This window comes from Mercenaria mercenaria, chromosome 13, assembly GCF_021730395.1.
Source record: "Mercenaria mercenaria strain notata chromosome 13, MADL_Memer_1, whole genome shotgun sequence".
NCBI classification, from domain to species: domain Eukaryota; kingdom Metazoa; phylum Mollusca; class Bivalvia; order Venerida; family Veneridae; genus Mercenaria; species Mercenaria mercenaria.
In genome coordinates this window covers 16,618,823-16,641,512 of record NC_069373.1, presented here as the reverse complement: position 1 = coordinate 16,641,512, position 22,690 = coordinate 16,618,823, and the positions used below count along the sequence as shown (strand labels likewise).

General features: G+C 35.8%; 1 long non-coding RNA gene across 4 annotated transcripts; it reads left to right on the top strand.

The window, feature by feature from the left end:
• Positions 1–14,300: 14,300 nt before the first annotated feature.
• Positions 14,301–21,200, top strand: LOC123542731 (uncharacterized). 4 transcript variants are annotated; one of them, XR_008366610.1, is made up of 9 exons: positions 14,301–14,548; positions 16,031–16,121; positions 16,722–16,810; positions 17,573–17,673; positions 17,988–18,185; positions 18,923–19,442; positions 19,901–20,021; positions 20,427–20,553; positions 21,064–21,200. It is a non-coding gene; the product is annotated as an uncharacterized LOC123542731 (long non-coding RNA). The 4 variants fall into 4 exon arrangements; XR_008366609.1 differs by having other exon boundaries at positions 17,573–18,185; positions 18,923–19,048; positions 19,320–19,442; XR_008366611.1 differs by having other exon boundaries at positions 16,732–16,810; positions 17,573–18,185.
• Positions 21,201–22,690: the final 1,490 nt, after the last annotated feature.

Below are 22,690 nucleotides of genomic sequence, written 5' to 3'. Positions count from 1 at the left end.
GTTATTACTGAATGGATTTGATTCAAATACTTTAGATAGTTGTTCAACATCATCACCCACGTCATATTAACCAAGGAGCATAAACTCAGGCACTTTTTTTTCATGGGGGGGGGAATATTATGTCGCCTTTTTACTTAGACTATAGGTTAATTATTATGCATTTTAACTATTTCTCAGTTATAATTATTATGAAATACATTTGATTCAAACTGGAAATTGAGTTTCCGTCGTTTCCACATCATCACCACATTACACAAAAATACATATACTCTTGCACAAATTCTTCATGAATTTATGCCACCTTCCTTTTGCTATAGAATTACTTATATTATTGTTTTAATACTTTTTATCTTTACCTCTCTCATTACTTAATATTTTTGACACAAACTCAGGCTATTGTACAATGTCTTCATACACCATTAGAGTCATTAAACACACTAGTGACAACTCCAGTTTCAAATGTGCCCAGTTTCATTATCCAGCGTCGAAATTCGATCGCGCTGTGACAGCTCTTGTTTGTTACCTTTACAGAAGTGAAAATGTAAAATAATAAGTTAACAAAGAAATACATGTTTGACTGCCAAAATACGACGGCTCTTAAAAATTACGTAGACTTTTTCGCTACTTTTTTAAATACTTTAATGAAGCAAAACAAGAAATATACCATCATAATTTTCAGTTACCTGCTAACTGTACTGCAATTTGACGCGATTATGAACATGCATTCAGGAAGTTTACGCTTCCTCAAAACAGGTCACTTACCACCGACCGGCGCACGGCTCGATCATGCTTCAACGACGTTAACGACGGTCGTGGCTTTTTGTGATGGCTTTCATTAAGTTTTGCATTAATTTCAATTTATGAGTTTTTTTTTTATAAATTTTCATAGGCAATAGAGTCAAACAATTTGTTTGGGTACATTACTAAATATGTATGAACACTTACGCCACACATCTCAGACAGGGTTTCTCAGCGTGAGTTAATAGGTCTTTATCTACGGCGTCATACATTGCGTCAATACCGCTGTTTTAAGCAATTCATCGTTATACCACTTGAGGTTAATGACAAATATAACCGAAACATTGTTGATTGCGCTCTGCTTGATTGAATTATGATTTGCAGTTGCACTGTTTGCCATAAACTAAGAAACTGTCGTATCATCCCATGTTAGTGAATGGACGACGATTCATGCATGTAAAACAGCACTATACTTAGTTCAAAACGGTTGGTTTTCTTCCGCCCCACGTCCGAATGAAGCCATACTCTAAGTACATTTCGCCTGACGGTGTTGCTGCACTTGGCGTTATTTTGGGGCAAAAAGTGTACTTTTAGCTGCAAACATTTGCGATCGAAAGTCAATCGACCAGATCTAGAAGCGACTGCGCCGGTTATGCGTTGCTATGGTAATAAAATGTTCGACGCGCTTCGCCTATCAGCAAAAATGTTACAAAATGCCATTTAACCAAATTACGAGAGATGATCCGAATTACAACGCTATATTTCACATGATTTTTTACACAATAAGCAACATTAACAGCAAAAGTCGACGTTATTTTTTGACAGCCCTATTATATACAGAATTCTTGTATTCGGGTGTGTGTTTTTATACTCTCCGACCTGGCCGCGGCGTCAGGCGTCCATACCTTGTTTAAAGTTTTATTGCAAGTACATACAGCTTTTCATTTAAAAAGGGCATATAAGCCTTGAAACTTTTTCTAGGCCATTACCAACCTCACTGAGTCAAGTCCGTACCTATTATGAAATGTATTTTGAGCAAATTGCTCAATTAGACTTACAAAATCATGGTTTAAAGTTTCATGCAATTTACTAGCTTCAAACTTACGCAGTATTGAATTGAAACATCACATTTGTCTTCGGAGATTTATAAAACAAGTGATAGCATCAGGTCCCATAACTCTGACCTGCATTTGGCCAAATTAAGCCACCTTTTGGAGAACAAATGCAGATATTAAGTTAAAAGTTCACATGTGCCTTTAGGGTTATAAAGGTAATTTAAAGCATCAAATCTCATAACTTGACATCTTTTTTTGGCCAGGGGGGGAGTTTGGTCTCAAATTCTGAAGACAATATTTCGAATAGGATCGAGCATTGGCTTGTCTTACAGGACTTTGGCTTGTTTTTAACTCCACTATTCGCAGATATGTGCGGTCTGGGATACGGGGGGGGGGGAGGCGGGGCGGGGGCTATGTACTTCCCGGCTCGTAGGCGTCGGTTGAGACCCTTTTTGGTTAAAGTTTTTCGGCAACCTTGGTTTTTCTGTCATTCCTTGTTACTTTTCTCTATACCTTACTGTAAGAGTCTCTCAAAAACATTGTCCGGCATGTCAACATAATATATGCTGGGGCTGGGCCCATTATACCCAAGGTTACTGCTTCACCAAGGAGTTATACCAGAATTATGTTCATGCTTATTTTTTTCGAAAGTTTATTATCTACATATCTTTGGTACTTTAATAAAGATTATTACTTGAAGAATTAAAATTAAAAAAAATATGTGTATTAATCTTTATCTGCAAAATGTTGTGTGGTTTCATACCCCATAACTAGTTAATGTATTTTGACAGGAATTATGACCTTTTTTGTTATTTAACTTTTTTTTGCACTTTCGCTTTCTGATATTAACTTTTAATGCAATATCTAAGACAATGGTTTGAAACTTAAAGTGTAGTTTTCTCCACCATCATATCATTGTTGGGTAACAATGCCCAATAACGTCTGTAAGTATTTTTGACTCAAATTATGCCCCTTTTTATACTTAAATGTGCGAACTAACTTCGTTTCTGGACATAACTTTGATACTATAATATTATTAGCAAGATAATGACTTGAAAACTCAAAAATAATATCATTACCATCATCACCTGCATTTGTTGTAAACAATTCACAACCTCTAATGTGTGGTATCTGATGGAATATATGTACCTTGCTGTATCTGCCTTTTATAGTAGAGGTCTCTTATTCAGGACATACATTCATTTACTGTCAAAATCCCCGAATAGTGGAGCGCGCTGTCCTTTCGGACAGCTCTTGTTCATTTAAATTCATTAAAAATTTCAATCAAGACACAATTAAACCAAAGAGTCTGGTTAAAAAAAGGTCAATGCTTCTAATCAGGTACCTGCACGTGTCCCAGAGAGGCCTTATTTCATCAGCTGGAAAGTCGTTTTCTGACTGAAATTGGGAAGGTTTCGTTGACCCCTCCCCGCCTTCACAAAAAACAAAACAAAACAAACAAAAAAAATCTCCCCCCCGCCCAAAAAACAACAAACAACATAAATGTAAAGGTTCGCGACTCAATGGACTCGTCACTTGAGCATTTTGGCATTTTTCGTGAAAATAAAGGTAAGCGATTCAACCTTTTACACATTAATTGAAATTGTTGCTAACCTTAAATCTAATGGTATTACTGAATTAAAGAATGTTTGCGACTCAGCGAACGTTAAATTAAGCAGTTTAACATACCCCTTAGGAGGGAAATTACACTTCTCTAGCTTATACACATGGGAATGGCTCACCTTTTGTGAATTAGAATCAACGTGTCATTCAGTGTAGATGTTAGATTGGGGCTAAGTCGTTCCGCAATTTGGATCATGTAGACGGGCTTTCTCTGGTCTACATGTATAATGTTCAGTGTTAGTGTGCCATTTGGACAAGTTGAATAAAGGTTTGACACTATTTTTTATCTCTGTTATTTTGTTCATAATTTTTTTTTTCATTTAATGTTATTGTTGTGCCGTCAGTTTCTTCCTTTTATCTCTGTTTCTCTTTTTTTTTTTTTTTTTTTTTTTTTTGTTTGTTTCTATTTTGGCGCATGATTTCTCTGCGGTCTTCACAAATTTTTGGAAGTTAAAAATAGAACACTTTTAGAAACTGGAATAGCCAGAACGCGAATAAAAAGACAGGATTACAGATTATCATTCAAACTCTTCATACGCAGGTCAAAGACAAGGATCGCTGTATGGTGGGGATTGATAATGCCAAATATTGCTGACCTCCAGTGGGTATTGTCGAGCCAGCGTCACTTCGGGAAACGCAGCTCTGCAATGGGTTCTGTCTACTGGTAGACAGCTGACAGGAAATAGAACAACGTTTCTTAAGGTAAAAATATTTGTGCTAAACTTTGAGAGTCTGTCGGACGTAATTTAAAATATCAAACCGTTATCCTTTTTAGAATTATACATATTGCCAGATTATGCCTGATAGTCTGCTGAGGTCTACATTTTCGATGCGGGTGAATATGATCTCACTCTTGAAAAAAAATACCAAAAGAAGTGTAAACGCGGCAATAATGATATATTATATTTTTACAACGGTTGACATTTGAGGACCTACTTAGTGTTCTTTACCAAAAGTTACTATGTTTATAATGTACTACGAAAATTCTTACTCCAAGGTATGACATTTTCGTATTTGAGAATTCATTTATATGAAATATATGTGCACTTAATATTGAAAGCAGAACAGCAGAAGAATATGTTTTGAGAATCTCCTGCACATCGTTTTTCATTTTCAAGCCATGTTGAAAGACAAGATCTTGAGAGTAATGATGATGATAATGGTCTGATGATGGTGATGATGGAAAGCTGTGTTGATGGTGTTGAAAAGTAGCGATGATTATGAAATAGAAGATGGACAGTTGCTTGTTCCTGGTCCGTTTACCCATTTAACACTGTATCACGATGTTAACGTCTAAAAGGTAAACTTTGTTTGTTTATTCATAAAAGAAGCAAAAATTAGTGCATCTCTTCAAAAAATGCAATTATATGTTTCCATCGTGCCTCACCTGATGCGTTAAATGGAGATAATTGTGTTCGCTTTCAGTCGCCTAACCTTTCCCCTTTATAAGGTTTGACCGGAGGGATATCCAAAGTGGCAAAATTTCTCTATTTTTAGGACATGAGATGCCGACACACGTGTGAGCGCAATCATAGTACATACCTTAAAAACATTATATACGCCAATCCCCAAGTATCTAGATATGTTAGGATATTTACAGGAATTTACACAGAAAATAGTGTTATGGCAGTGCGAATTTATTAAAATTGAGAATATTTAAACGTTCGTATACATTATATGTTCCGCTACCTGAACATTCATCATGGAACTAAATTTGAAACTATATTTGGAGACCAGTCTTGCAAAGCGCGGCTTTGCCATAGGTCAGTCTCGATAATAAAGCTCAGGATTCCACAATCAGATGCTTGAGTTGTAGACTGGTCTAACCTCAGTTTGTATTATATTGGTATATCATATTAAATATGTTCTAACATTATTCCTGATTTATGCATGAAGGAAATTAAAAGTTGCGATACATGATCCTTGTTCACCACGAATCATGCCTGTAAACCTTCAGTTTAATTCATTAAGTCTAAAATATTGTATTTTTAGCTCGACTATTCGAAGAATAGGTCTAGCTATTCTACTCACCCTGGCGTCGGCGTCGGCCGATCACAACTTGGTTAATGTTTTTGCATGCAATTACATTCAGCCATCAATTTAAAGGCATATATCTTTGAAACTTATTTTTTTATATTACTTTTTTCTAGGTCAATTACCTCAACCTCTCTGGGTCAAGTCCCTTAACTTGACATGTATTTTGTGCAAATTATGCCCCTTTTGGAATAGAAAATTTGGTTTTAAGTTTTTCATGCGAGTTACTATCTCCAAAACTAAAGGCAGATATTGATTGAAAACTCACAAGTGTCTTTCTCTTGGGGTTATAAAACTAAGTTGTGATAGCAGCAAGTCCCATAATCTGACTTTATTGTGGCAAATATGCCCGCTTTTGGACTTAGAAAAATCTGGTTAAAGTTTTGCGTGCTCTGTTCATACTGCTTTTTCTAAAAGGCATATAGAATTTGAAACTTATTTTTTCTTTTTAAATCAATTACCATCCTCAATGGGTCAAGGGACCCAAACTTCTGACATGTATTTTGAGCAAATTATGCCCCCTGATAGACTTCGAGAAATTTTTGGTTAAAGTTTTACATGCAAGTTACTATCTCCAAAACTAAGTCGATATGTTTGAAACTTCACTTGTGTCTTTGGGGTTATAACACTAGTTGAAGTGACATCAAAGTCCCATAAACTTGACTTTCATTTTGCCAAATTATGCCCCTTTTGGGACTTAGAAAATTCTGGTTAAGGTTACATTACTAAGGGAAAAGCTTGAGTAGCCCAATTTTTTTCATAGCAGTGATAGACTTCTGCAAGACCATTAAATTTGAAGATTGCAGGTCAAAAGTTACAGAAAGGTCTTTGGAATCAAAAGAAATGTATGTGTATTATGTTTAAATTTCAATGAATCGACAGAATGACCCCCCAGGTCTTTTTAACTTTCTTCATACTTCATAGAAAAATAATTGTACATATACTGCGATTTATTTCGAATTTTTACATACCAACTTTCATTTTTCAATAAAATGAAATAGTTTCTGTGCTTTTTAAAAGAAATTAAAATGTTCACTTTCCTTAGTATTTGGGCCTTTAAGTTTTGCGTTTCAAGTACATACAGCTATTTCTAAAGGCCCTATAGATTTGGGAAATTATTTTTTTTTTTCTAGATCCCAAATTTCTAACCTCACTGGATCAAATCCCATAACTCTGGCATGTATTTTGAGCAAATTATGCCCTCTTTTGGACTTTGAAAATTCTGGTTAAAGTTTTACATGCGGGTTTCTATCTCCAAAACTAATGCAGATATTGAATTGAAACTTCACATTTGCCTTCGGTGTTATAAAACTAGTTCATAGCAGCAAGTCCCATAACTGATATGCATTATGGTCAAATTATTCCCCCTTTTGAACTTAAAACTCTTTTGATATTTAACCTTTTTGGGTAATATTTTCCTGCTTCTGGGACAATATTTCGAATAGTCGAGCTTGGCTGTAATACGGACAGCTCTTGTTAGCTTTGAACTCATTACTGTCAGATTCAAGATTCACAAAAATGCATGTTTTAAGGTATGCAACTTTTTTGGGGTTTACATAGTATCTATTACCGTATGAAATCAAATACATACAACAAAAGATCACTAAAGAAATAAAATGTCTGTTGAAGTTCAGCACGCAATGCCACACAGGCAAAAGCAGTTTTGTGGATGTTTTTACTGGTTCTGTGTCTTGTATACAGAACCCAGTACATTTGATAAAACGTATTCTTAACTTATTACCATAATTCTATTTTAATATCTATTATATTTTTATTTGGAAATCACAATGCTTAATGCGCCATGTTCAAATAAACTGCTGTAGAGAATTTGACTATTTGCAAATTTTAATTTGACAGTGACGAGAACCAAAACTTCAAACCCATACATAAACTCGTTTGATTGCAATGAAACTTTAAATGAATGATCCGTATATACTTGAAGATTAAGCGGGGTGACTTTTTTATGCCCCCGAAGGGAGGCATATAGTTTTTGAACCGTCTGTCGGTCTGTCAGTCTGTCGGTCTGTCAGTCTGTCCGCAATTTTCGTGTCCGGTCCATATCTTTGTCATCGATGGATGGATTTTCAAATAACTTGGCATGAATGTGTACCACAGTAAGATGACGTGTCGCGCGCAAGACCCAGGTCCGTAGCTCAAAGGTCAAGGTCACACTTAGATGTTAAAGGTCATTTTTCATGATAGTGCATTCGTGTCCGGTCCATATTTTTGTCATCCATGGATGGATTTTCAAATAACTTGGCATGAATGTGTACCACAGTAAGACGACGTGTCACGCGCAAGACCCAGGTCCGTAGCTCAAAGGTCAAGGTCACACTTAGACGTTAAAGGTCATTTTTCATGATAGTGCATTCGTGTCCGGTCCATATCTTTGTCATCCATGGATGGATTTTCAAATAACTTGGCATGAATGTGTACCACAGTAAGATGACATGTCATGCGCAAGACCCAGGTCCGTAGCTCAAAGGTCAAGGTCACACTTAGACGTTTAAGGTCATATTTCATGATAGTGCATTGATGGGCGTGTCCGGTCCATATCTTTGTCATTCATGCATGGATTTTTAAATTATTGGCATGAATGTGTACCACAGTAAGACGACAGTGTCGCGCCAAGACCCAGGTCCGTAGTCAAAGGTCCTAAACACACTTAGACGTTAAAGGTCATATTTCTGATAGTGCATTGATGGGCGTTTTCCGGTCCTATCTTTGTCATTCATGCATGGTTTTTAAAATTATTGGGCATGAATGTGTACCACAGTAAGACGACGTGTCGCGCGCAAGACCCAGGTCCGTAGGTCAAAGGTCCTAAACTCTAACATCGGCCATAACTATTCATTCAAAGTGCCATCGTGGGCATGTGTCATCCTATGGAGACAGCTCTTGCTTTTTTGTTGTTTTTTTTGAGGCCCAAATGGTAACCACTTTTTTTTTATTTGATGCATACCTGCAAAAATCGATACTCTTGATTGAACATTTATCGATATGAATACTTTTTTAAAAAATACTTACATATTGTTGTATATGCTTGTACTCTGTATCTTCTACATGTGTATACCAAATGGAAAATAGCTATGGACTGATTTTATGTCAAATTACCTCCATTTGTTTCAAATTAAAATGGGTGTATCTCAGTAACCAATGAAAATACTGATTTAAAATGTTATTTGTGCTATTAGATGGTCTCGGACAATCAGGATAATTAACTTTTGACTGAATTTATAACAAATTACCTCCCTTTTTTATGTAAACGAATATATATCAGTAACATATAATAAAGCCGGTTTAAATGTTATTTAATTCTTCCAAGGTAAGGAATAGTCATGTTAGTACAAAAATGCAGCATTTGAGCCTAGAATCCTCAAACTTGGTAGAGATATTGGCCCTAAATAGGTCAGAATATTTATTTTGATGATAATATGTATGCCTATGTGCTTTATGTTAAAACTTGATCATATCATTTTGAGCAATAATACTCAGGTGAGAGATACAGGGCCATCATGGCCCTCTTGTTAGCTCACCTGACACAAAGTAACAAGGTGAGCTTTTGTGACCGCTTGATGTCCGTCGTCAGCCGTGCGTCAACAATTTCTAAAAAAAACATCTTATTAAAAACCACTGAGCAGAATTACACCAAACTTCACATGAATGATCCTTGGGTGGCCCCCTTTTAAAATTGTTCAAAGAATTGAATTCCATGCAGAACTCTGGTTGCCATGGCAACCGAAATGAAAAACTTTAAAAATCTTCTCAAAAACCAGAAGTCTTAGAGCTTAGGTATTTTGCTTGAAGCATTGCCTAGTGGGCCTCTACCAAGTTTGTTCAAAACAGGACCCTGGGGTCACTTGATTTTACATAGGAAAATCTTAAAAAAAATCTTCTTCTCAAAAACCAGAAGCCCTAGAGCAATATTTGACATATAGCATTGCCTAGTAGACCTCTGCTAAAGTTGTTCAAATCATGACCCCGGGGTCACTTAATTTTACTTAGTAAAATCTTCAAACTTTTCTAAAAGTAAATCAGAAGGCCTAGAACTTAGATATTTCACATGTTGCATTGCCTAGTGGACCTCTACAACATTTGTTCAAATCAAAATTGACCCCGCCCCAGGGGTCACTTGATGTTACATAAACCAGAAGGCCTAGGTCCCTGCCCCAGCGGTAACTTAATTGTACATCGGAAAATCTTTAAAAAAAATCTAAAAATAAACCAGAAGGCCTAGAGCTTAGATATTTGACATGAAGCATTGCCGAGTGGACCACTACAAAACTTTTTCAAACCTTGACCCCCAGGTCAAATTGACCCAGCCCTAGGGGTTACTTGATTGTACATAGGGAAATCTTCATAAATTTGCTAAAAATAAACCAGAAGGCTTAGATCTTAGATATTTAATATGTAACATTGCCTAGTAGACTTTTAAAAACTTTGTTCAAATCATGGTGACCCAGTGGTAAAATTGGCTCTGCCCTAGGAATTACTTGATTGTACATCAGAAAATCTTCCAAACAATTTCTAAAACTCATCAATTTGACATTTGAAACATGTAGCTCATATTACTCGGGTAAGCGATCCAGAGTCATCATGACCCTCTTGTTAAAGTTATGGCCCCTGAAATAGTAAAACATGCACATTTTCACCTATTAAGTACCATAACTTTGAAACTTTATACAACAGATGAGTAAGAAGGTCAAGAACTTAATCTCTTTTTCCTGCATATTGACAAACCTCGAGCACTAACTGACGATCCCTGCAGACAGTGCTATTGTATATTTAAGTATGGTCTATTGTGCAGTGTGCTATCAAGCATCCTTTGTCTCCAGAAAGCACTTGTTATTACCTCCATTTATGACTCTGACAGTTTGTGTACAATATAAATGCAGTATGGAACTTTTAACGTTTTATTAGCTCGACTATTCGAAGAATAGTCTAGCTATTCTACTCACCCTGGCGTCGGCGTCGGCGTCGGCGTCACACCTTGGTTAAGTTTTTGCATACAAGTACATACAGCCATCAATTAAAGGCGTATAGCTTTGAAACTTATTTTTTCTTTTTCTAGGTCAATTACCAACCTCTCTGGGTCAAGTCTCATAACTCTGACATGTATTTTGAGCAAATTATGCCCCCTTTTAGACTTAGAAAATTTTGGTTAAAGTTTTACATGCAAGTTTCTATCTCCAAAACTGATGCAGATATTGATTTGAAACTTCACATGTGTCTTCGGGGTTATAAAACTAGTTGATGGCAGCAAGTCCCATAACTCTGACTTTCATTTTGGCCAAATTATGCCCCCTCTTGGACTTAGAAAATTCTGGTTAAAGTTTTGCATGCAAGTACATACAGCTATTTCTAAAAGGCATATAGATTTGAAACTTATTTTTTCTTTTTCTAGATCAATTACCAACCCCACTGGGTCAAGTCCCATAACTCTGACAGGTATTTTGAGCAAATTATGCCCCCTTTTAGACTTAGAAAATTCTGGTTAAAGTTTTACATGCAAGTTTCTATCTCCAAAACCAGTGCAGATATTGATTTGAAACTTCACATGTGTCTTTGGGGTTATAAAACTGGTTGATGGCAGCAAGTCCCATAACTCTGACCTTCATTTTGGCCAAATTATGCCTCCTTTTGGACTTAGAAAATTCTGGTTAAAGTTTTGCGTGCAAGTACATACAGCTATTTCTAAAAGGCATATAGATTTGAAACTTATTTTTTCTTTTTCTAGATCAATTACCAACCCCACTGGGTCAAGTCCCATAACTCTGACATGTATTTTGAGCAAATTATGCCCCCTTTTAGACTTAGAAAATTTTGGTTAAAGTTTTACATGCAAGTTACTATCTCCAAAACTGATGCAGATATTGATTTGAAACTTCACATGTGTCTTTGGGGTTATAAAACTAGTTGATGGCAGCAAGTCCCATAACTCTGACTTTCATTTTGGCCAAATTATGCCCGCTTTTGGACTTAGAAAATTCTGGTTAAAGTTTTGCGTGCAAGTACATACAGCTATTTCTAAAAGGCATATAGATTTGAAACTTATTTTTTCTTTTTCTAGATCAATTACCAACCCCACTGGGTCAAGTCCCATAACTCTGACATGTATTTTGAGCAAATTATGCCCCATTTTGGACTTTGAAAATTCTGGTCAAAGTTTTACATGCGAGTTTCTATCTCCAAAACTAATGCAGATATTGAATTGAAACTTCACATTTGCCTTCGGGGTTATAAAACTAGTTGATAGCAGCAAGTCCCATACCTGATATGCATTTTGGTCAAATTATTACCCCTTTTGAACTTAAAACTCTTTTGATATTTAACCTTTTTGGGTAATATTTTCCTGCTTCTGGGACAATATTTCGAATAGTCGAGCTTGGCTGTCCTGCTGTCGGTGATTTGTCGCTGAATAGATCACTGTTTGGAGTTTAGATACGAAGGAATTATATGACGAGGGCGCAGCACGAGTGATATAATACTACGCATCTGAACGACAAACAATGATTTATTCACGAGCAAATCACTAAGTGAGATATATTAGAGCAAAGGAGGCAATTATCGACCTCTTAAGACCATAACCTATCGTACATATTCTTACTTTCACTTTCGGAGACAAAGTGACACATATATTTGAGACAAACTATCATTGGTCGATTTCAACCAATGAAAACACTTGTTACATTACAGATTAAGGTATGGTCTAATATTCTGTCTCGTGACATGTGTCTGCCATTATCGACCCACTTCTGCTATTATCGACCCCCTAGTTGTTTTTTTTTTTAAACTTTGAAAACACTGAAAATCAAGCATAACATTATTATTAACTTAATATTAAGTTAATTTTTATTTGTCCTTTATTGTCATAATTGCAATTTGAAATTACGCAACTGAGCATATAAACAAAGCATAACTTTACTACGATTTCATGGAAAATATTATTTCATGTGTGTTTTTTTTTTTTTATTTATAAATTTGGTCTTTCATACTATCACAGTTTCATATTTGGTCTTTTGACTGACAAATTGTAAATGTTAGATAATAGTTATTTGTTATATAACATTAGCCACACAAGAGAGATAAATAATTCAAACATTCAAACAAAATTGATTATCCATTATTATCTACAGCCTTAACAACATATTTTAGCATTCAATTTTTATACATTTAAAATTAACTTTTTTTTAAGTCCTCTGGAGTCAACAAGTGAAGTTCTGGTTGCTTAGTACATTTAATGTGCCACCATCCTGGGCATTCATCACAGCCTTTTCACTCATTTGGCTTCCCATTAGACTGACCACACCCCTGACATTGGTCTAAGCTGTCTGCACTGTCCATCATCATTTTGTCCATCAGAGGAATCGTCAAAATCGTCATAACTGTCACTATCATCATAAATGATAGAAACATCAGACTATGACGAACTTTCAGAGACTCTGCGCTGTTTTTCTTTTTATTTTAGGAGATTTTTAATCCTTGTGATCAACTAAAATGTGCATTCATAACTTTATCATGAGTCATCACAGAACATTAGGGTTTCTAACTGACCAATCAGAGAGCTGCATTTTAGAGTACCTGCCAGTTTCCACTTTGGTATAACAAAGTATATTTACAATGAACATAATAGTGACTTTAGAAATAAATATCACACTATTTTAAAAATAAAATCAAGATTTTTCACTGCACATGCTTCAGATGATGTTACAAACAACAAAACTTTGAAGTTTCATTGAAATGTTATATTGATTTAATACCTTTATTTTAGTTAAAAGTTTGAGATTTTACACTGAGAGTCTATGATAAAGTCCGAGTAAAATGAAATCAATACCCAAGTGAAATAAGTATCATTCCACAATGTTTTGGACATGTTAAAGTTATGAATTAAGTGCTTTTCTCAAAGCAACAAGAAATTATATAAATTTAATTAATTGGGGGTCGATAATAGCAGAAGGTCATATTTTCAATCTGCTATTATCGACCCCCACATAATCTTTCCAGAAGTTGCAAGAGACTACAAAAATGGCTGATAGAAATGAGTTCTATATGTGTATAGTAGGATTAAATACAAAATTAAACTGATTCGATCCATAAAAACGGTAAATTTGATTTAACAGAAAGATACCTACCTTAACGGACGATGTAGTGGTTGGCACTGAAATTTATCTCATGCAGTCACACTGTATGTAAACATTCAAAATGGCGCATGAAGAAAATTTGTGACGTAAAAATGACAGTGAATGACATGATCACATGATTTCTAGTAATAAATGTGATTAAGTATCAATTAAGGGTGGGGGGGTCGATAATAGAAGAGGGTCGATATTAGACTCCTTTGCTCTATTTCGATTTTAACACGTTACAAAGGATTTTTAAGTACATCGATTGTCGGCATTCACTAAATATTTGCCCGTTTTCAATAGGTTTCTTTTCCCGCGCGCCTCTACACCGTTTGACGCTGTGACGTAATAATCGTGACGTCAGAACAGTGAGTTGTTGTTTATTCTAACACGATCCGATTCGTTTTCATACTAAACAATGAAGACTGGAAACAGTGAATTATAAAACAACAATTCACTGTTCTGACGTCACAATTATTACGCCATAGCGTTAAGCGGCGTAGCGGCGCGCTGGAAAAGAACCCGATTGAAAACGGGCAAATATTTAATGCATGCCGACAAGGGTGTACTTTAATGTCCTTGATAACGTGTTAGAATCGAAATAATATATCTCATTCAGTGATTTGTCGCTGAGTAAATCACTGTTTGTCGTTCAGAGGCGTAGTATTATAATTCCTTCGCACCTGAACTCCAAACAGTGATTTATTCAGCGACAAACCACCGATGAGATATATTATTTCTTAAATAATTCACTGTTTCCAGCCTTCTTTGTTTAATAGGAAAATGAATCGGATCGTGTTAGAATAACAAGTAAAGCATTGTTAATGTAAGACATTCCTTCTTTTTCAAGTTATCTTATTTTCAAAAGTAAAGACAGAGATGGCGGCAGCACAAAATCTCGAATTATTGTAACAGGTGTTCACAGGCGTGTGTGGAACAGATGGTAGCAGCTATAACAGAATGTCAAAGATTAAGGTAATAGAAGTCTCAGATTAAGGCTACTGAAGATCAGAGATTAAGGCTGCAGCAAACCACAGATGAAGGTAATAGAACACTACAGATTAGGGTAACAGAAAACTACACTGATTAAGGTAACAGAAAACCACAGATTAAAGTAACAGAAAACTACAGATTAAGGTAACAGAAAACAACAGATTAGGGTAACAGAAAACCACAGATTAGGGTAACAGAAAACCACAGATTAAGGTAACAGAAAACTACAGATTAAGGTAACAGAAAACCACAGATTAGGGTAACAGAAAACTACAGATTGAGGTAACAGAAAATCACAATTTGAGGTAACACAAGGTCACTGATTGAAGTAACAGAAGGTCACATATTAAGGTAACAGAAGGTCAAAGATTAAGTTCACAGATTGAGGTAACAGGAGGCAACGTATTGAGGTAACAGAAGGTTACAGATTAAGGTAACAGAAAATCACAGATTGAGGTAACAGAAGGTCAAAGATTAAGGTCACAAATTGAGATAACAGAAGGTCACGTATTGAGGTAACAGAAGGTTACAGATTTAGGTAACAGAAAATCACAGATTGAGGTAACAGAAAGTCACAGATTCAGGTTACGTATGATCAGCAATAAAGGCAGCAGATAAAAGCTGGTATAGGTAACAGGAAATCACCAATGAAGGTAACAGACTAAGGGTGACAGTTTCAGTTAATCATCCATAAAGGTAACAGATTAATATAACATTTGATCATTCATGAAGGTAACAGGAAGTTATACATGACAAACAGATGAGGGTAACAGATGATCACCTTTAGAGTAATAGTTGTTCACAGATTCAAGTAACAGATTAAAGGAGCAGATGAAAGCAACAGATGAAAGTTGCAGATCCTGAACGTAAAAAGGTGTGTATATTTCTATATTTTTTGCTGCCTGTCACTGTTGCGTTTCCATTGTATATGTTTCATACTTTGTTTTTATGCCCCCGTCATCTACTGATGCGGGAGGCATATAGTGATTTCCTGTCCGTCCGTCCGTTCCTCCGGCCGTACAAGGTTAACCAAATGGGTCAATTTCGTCTAGCATCAATACCGTTTTCTAGAATGACTTGGTACTAATGCAGATGTAACCTGTGATCATTCCCCATCAGACATCACCTGACCTCAGTTTGACCTTGACCTTGACCTCATTTTGGACTTAGGTTGCTTTATATGGGACATCTCTTGGTTAACAAAATGGGACCGTTTCGTCTAGCATCAATACCCCTTTCAAGAATGAATTGATACTAATACAGATGTAAACTGTGACCATTCCTCATCTTTAAACATCACCTGACCTCAGTTTGACCTTGACCTTGACCTCGTTTTGGACTTAGGTGCAAAATCTATCGACAAGGATGCCACCGGTGGCATTAAGCGTTTATTGAACGCAGCTCCTTGTTTACAGTTGACTTGAGGTACAGATACAACAATTTGCTTTTTACTTTTATCTTTAGGTGTACAAAGGGGTACCAGATGTTGGCTTCTAACACGGTGGATACACAAGGAAATCGTTCAACAAGATTTGAATATTTTCAATAAATAGAGGTACGTATTGTAGATTACCGTTTTAATGCTGGCTTTGCCTTTTACGTTTAGTTTTAAGCTTGCAAAAGGTACCAGAAGTTTGCTTCTGGGACAATAGATACATGTATACATGTGAAGATTTAGAAAGATCAGAATATTTTCACAAAAGAGAGGTTTGTATAGATTATCGTTTATAAAGCTAGCTTTGCTTGTTACATTTATCTTTAAGTGCGCAAAGGATACCTGATGCTGGCTTCTTACACAGTGGGTATGCACCAGAACATCGTTCAGAAAGATCAGAATATTTTCACAAACAAGAGGAATGCACATAATTTTGCTAGCTTTGGTTTTTACTTTTATCTTTGTTTGCGAATGGTATCAATTGTTGACCTCTCACGCAGTTAATATACACGTGAACACCGTTCAGCAAGATCGGAATATTTTAACAAAACAAACGTATGTATAGATAATCGTTGTTATGCTAGCTTTACTTTTACTTCTGTCTTTAGGTGAGCAAATGGTACCAGACATTGACTTCTGACAAATTGATATACAGTGCATACACATGAGTATATCTTTCAACAAAATCAGAATATTCATGCTTTTTACTTCTTTATTTAGGTGTGCAAAGGTTACCAGACGTGGGCTTCTGACACAGAGAATATACACGAGATCGTTTAGCAACATCAGACTATTTTCACGAAATAGAGGTAAGTTTAGTTTACTATTCTAATGCTTACTTTTGGTTTTACACTTATTTTTAAATGTAAAGGGGCCTCCGTGGCCGAGTGGTTAAGGTAGCTGGCTTCAAATTACTTGCCCCTCATCGATGTGGGTTCGAGCCTCACTCGGGGCGTTGAATTCTTCATGTGAGGAAGCCATCCAGTTGGCTTACGGAAGGTCGGTGGTTCTACCCAGGTGCCCGCTCGTGATGAAATAATTCACGAGGGGTACCTGGTGTCTTCCTCCACCATCAAAGCTGGAAAGTCGCTATATGACCTATAATTGTGTCGGTGCGACGTTAAACCCAACATTTTTAGATGTGGTAAGAGTACCAGGTACTGACTTCTAACATAGTTGATATACATGAGAACATCGTTCAGCAAGATCAGAATATTTTCACAAAATAGAGGTAGGTATAGATTATCGTTATAAAGCTGGCTTTTCTTCTTTTTACATTTGGATATGCATATGATATCAGATGTTGGCTTCTGACACAATGGATAAACACGAGCACATCATTCAACAAAATCAAAATATCTTCACAAAATACAGGTTTGTGTTTGTTTATCGCTTTAATGCTTGCTTTTTTACAACTAGTTTTAATTATGCAAAGGATACAAGATGTTGGCTTCTGACACAGAGGACATACACAAGAATATCGTTCAGAAAGATCAGAATGTTTTCACGAAATAAAGGTATGTTAATTGTGCTGTTCTAATGCTGACTTTCGTTTTTACTTTTATCTTTAGATGTTGGAATGGTACCAGATGTTGGCTTCTGACACAGTGGATGTACAGAAGATCACCAATGAAAGTAACAGACGGTTGGTAACAATTGATCGTTCTTGAAGGTAAGAGAAAATTATACATGGTAACGTAAAAAATACAAAGTTACAGATGAAAGTAACAGATTAAAGTTGCAGATGAAAGCTGCAGATGAAAGTGACAGATCCTGAAAATAAAAAAGGTGTGTTAATGTATATTTCTATATTTACTTTGACTAGTACTGTTGAATTCCCTTTGTCATTGATGCGTGAAACTTGTTTTACAGACCAGCCGATGTACAGAAACAACTAGCGTTGGACCGGGGAGTGCCTGGTAATTTCGACGTTTGATAGGTATTTGCATCAAGTATTTGTTATTGATTGCATGCCTTAAATTTCAGATGAAAACCATTACTTGAAGTTACGGATGGATACAGTAGTTCTTCGTATCAATCAAGTGAAAATCACAGCTCCGCATTTACAGATGAAGACTGTAGCTCTTTGCTACAGATGAATAACGTAGCTCTGCTGGACTGAAGTTGCCTGCTCCTCACCTTTTGGGGTTCCAAACCATGCTCAGAGTGTAGACTTTAAACACAGTAAACATCTTTAATACAGATGATATCATATCTCTTTGTTACAAATAAAAAGCAGATAATTTTTCATTGAAAGATAAATTCGTCCCACTTGCCTCAGTTTCAGTGCAAGAACGCGATTATCAATAGCTTGTTTTACATGTGTTGTTGTGTTTGTTGTTGTTGTTGATGATTTGTTAGTTTTCATTGATGTGTGTTTCACTCATTCTTTGGCTTGTGTTTTCGTTTTTATCCTGTATGGTGTTTTGTTTTGTTTTGGTGTTGTTGTTGTTGTTGTTGTTTTTGTTGTTTTGTCAGATTGTTTCTTCGGACTGCATGCAAGTGTTCTTTATAAGTGTTGTGCTCTGTATCGGTGTTCAAAGATGTTTACTCGAGAGTTTTTGAACACTGTTTCAATCACTGTTTGGGCATGTGTTTTCGTTTTGTTTCTTGCGGATGTTTTTGAACTATGTAAAACGCCTTTGAACGTGAAATTGATCATAAAATGACGCTATATAAAATATAGTATAATAAATAATAATAATAATAATATCTGTTACTATTGAATGTTATGAAAATAAATCTTTTTGCCGTAGTTACTTAATTTGATTATGTTTGACTGCAGATGTGAATGAAATAGTGGCATCAGACGACAATATGAAATGATGAGTTAGAAACCTTTCTTTTTCAGAAATAACATTTTAAGCACCATGATTACTGATATTGTTTTATATAGGAGAATTTGTTGTTTTTCCTAACAGTTAGTTACAGAATATGGAAGCGAGGCTCGGCTTCGGTGGATGGACAATAGGTGGCATACGTGATAGACTTGAGGGAAGCGTTTCAAAATGACGAATCTTCGTAAGACTAGGAACACTTAAATATAGGTAGGCGTATATCACATTAATTTAGACAAGAACACCTGGGATCTTTTCTTTTTTTTTTTTTTTGAGAATCAGTTAAACCGAGACGAGGGAACGTCTAGACTGGGACCGTATACAAACATAATTTTCTTTGTGGCATTTCGCACGTGAAGTTTTGTTTTCCATATAATTTGTATAAAAATATTAGGAATATTACACTCGAGAATAACTCATGAATAACTATTATAGTTTTGTATTAAATGACCCCCAGAACATTTTTCTTTGCAATATTTAGTTACAGAACATGATTGTGAGGCTAGGTTTCAAATGAATGGGCGGACAGCAGACGTGTAACACTTGGTAGACACCACCCAGAATGGCGGTTGTTTTCCAGAGACCTTAATTACTTTAAATAAAGGTAATTAAATATTCGGCAAATTCTTCATTTAGACAACTAAAGATAACCATAGAGTTTATTTGAATTTTTTACAATCTTCTTCAGCATTAATTACCGTTTGAGAAACATTTTAGCCGAGTTTGGAATGTTATAGACCATTATTCAAACGTGTCTTAGGGGTATTTTGCGAAAAAAGTATGGTTATTACTAAATGGTACATGAAAATAATGTGAACTAGACACCTTGTTTTCAGGAATAATAAATGAGCCGTGCCATAAGAAAACCAACATAGTGGCTTTGCAACCAGAAACTGTTCGCGAACATCATGGATCTTGACCAGACTGCTCGGATGTGCAGGCTGGCCTGGATCCATGCTGATCGCAAACCCACTATGTTGGTTTTCTCATGGCACGGCTCAAATGTAACTTACATTGACCATGGTAACAGAAATTGTTTTATTGTCTGATTATTAATTACAGAATATTGAAGTGAGGTTTGGCTCCGCAGAAAGAAACGTAGAAAGCAGACGTGATTGAATTGGCAAACACCTTCCGGTGTGGCACCCTTTCCAGAGATTTGGGATACTTCTAAATATAAAAGGTAAATTTTTCATTCATTTATTTGTTGTATTGGATTGATTTCTTTATTAAGATGAGTTAAGATAAATTAAAGATATGTAAGGACTTTTTAAAAAAATTCTACAAGTGTTTTGTGCGCGCATGCGCATGCAGTGTTCCAAGTATAGCAGACGTACTAGATTCTAATAGTGGAACGAAATAAATACATTCGCATTCAGACATTATTGGTAATAATTACAAGTTTCGTTTCTACGTTTTCGTTTTTTACTTGCTGCTTTCTAAAGTTATATAAAGTTTCGACGTGAGTTGCCACACATTCATGAAAAAATACATTTAACAGTTGTTTTTTTTTGTGGAATTTCGACTTAACTGTACTTCGTAGTAACTGAAGTTATGTTGGTATGAAAAATGTTCTTTTATGGAATAGTTACAGAATATAAAGCGAGGTTAGGTTTTTGGTGAATACAGGATATGAAAGCGAGACTTGGTTTTGGTGAACACAGGACATGAAAGCGAGGCAAGGTTTTGGTGAATGAAATACAGGGAGCTGACAGGTAAATGTTTTGAAACATTTTTAACTTGATGGCTGTCTCCTTGCTTTTGGAAAGGTAATGTAGTATACACAAGGTTCTGTATCTTTTAAAAACGTAAGCTATAACTATTCAACAGCAGGTAATTTTGACGTAACGACAGAGCAAATTTAATTGTTTATTTCGTTCTTAATCCAACATAGTTGCATGTGATAATATCATGTTTCAAATTCATTTTAATATGCAGTCACTTGTGACGTCACGTATTTAGAAAAGTAATTTACTTGATGATTATATATGCTAAACATTTATGCTGTAAACATTTCTTGTTCGAGTATGCCTCTCAATCACTGACATATTAGGTAATTGAAAGTTTCTTAAGTACTGACAAACCCTGGGTATATTTAACACATTTACACATTTTCAATACAGTATAGTATACTATAACAAACGAACACTAGAATGAGATATACATTTAGAGAGGTCATTGCCAATGAGTATTTTAACATGTCTATTTGTTGTTCAATTTTGTAGGTGTGAAATATGTTCACACAGAATACGTTTCTGGCGCTGGTTCCAATGTTTCCGCCATCATGATGTTAAGCAATGAAACGAGTGACCAGAAAGTCTATTGACATTCTTCTACGTGAATGGCACAATACACGGTAAGCTCGATAGATTTAGATCATATTTTTGCTCACCTGAGCACAAAGTGCTCGGGAGAGAGCTATTGTGATCATTTACTGTCTGTCTGTCGTGCGTCCGTCCGTCCGTCCAATGTTTTCTCAAATGGCATCCCTATTGATACCATTCTATAATGTTTATGAAATCTGGCCTGGACACTCCTTTGATTTTCCTCTGTCAACATTATTTAAAGAATTTTATTTCATGCAGATCTCTGGTTACCATGGCGATGTAGAAGATAAAACGTTAAAATTTCTGCTTCGCAGAAACCACTTGCCAGATTTAAAAATATGTTGACAAAATGTTCCTTCAGTTATTTGATATGCTCTATCAAAATTGTTAAAGTTATCCCGACTTGTCAGGAAACGTTGTCGCTAGAGGGCGTTGTAATGTCCTTATACATATATGTTGAACCCTGACATCTTTATCAAAAACTGCTTGTATTTCATTATCATTTCACAGAAATGTACCTTGGTTGTCTCTACTAAAATTGGTTATTTTTTCCTATTCGTCAACGCCCCACCCCTAAAAAAAACCCCAACACATGGATGGCCGCCAGGGGACGTTGTCACATATTCTTTTCCGTAAGAAATTTCTGATTTGATTTTCAAATTTCACTTAGATGGTCCTTAAGTGACCAAGTTCCGAGAATGTTCAGGTTATTCTGATTCATCAGAAAACATACCCTCCAGGGGGAACGGTAACTTTTATCCCCGCTGAAGGTTAAGGGATATAGATTTGTCGTTGTCCGTCCGGCTGATTGTTTGTGCGTCCGTGCGTCAGAAAACATACCCTCAAAGGGGGCACGGTCACTTTTATCCCCGCCAAAGGTAAAGGGATATAGATTTGTCGTTCGTCCGTCTGATTGTTTGTGCGTCCGTGCGTCCGAAATTGAAAATGAATATAATTCAAAATGTGTTTTAGCTAGATTCACCAAACCTTGAATAACTTTAGTCTATTAATAAGCACATGACATGACAAGATTAATTATATCATGACTAACTTCAGAGTTATTACCTTTGAATTGTTCAAAAATCTTTAGGCTCTAGCATGAACCATATTAATTCCAACCCAATTGACAGAGTGTTCTTGCGTAAAATATTCAAGGGTGAAACCTTCATGTTCGGCGGGCGGGGGATACAAATTCACTAAATTTGCTTGTTTACATCTAGACTTTCAAAGGAAAAACTTGATTTTTTCCAAAACTGACAAGATATTTGTCTTCAACACAATATTGTGAAAAACTGAAAACGTAAAGTTCCCTTTTTTATTTGACATTTCATTTGCAAATTGATCACTTGTGCTGAAAATCAGACTTTTAATGGGCTTGTAGTTTTTTAAAGATGTCATTTTTGCGTATATTTGCCGATTTTTTGTCAAAATTTTATATCAGAAGGAAATCGGTTGCTCAATAAAATTATAAATGTCCGTTGTAATGTGGTACGATACCACTTAAAAACACACTAGTCCATATGTG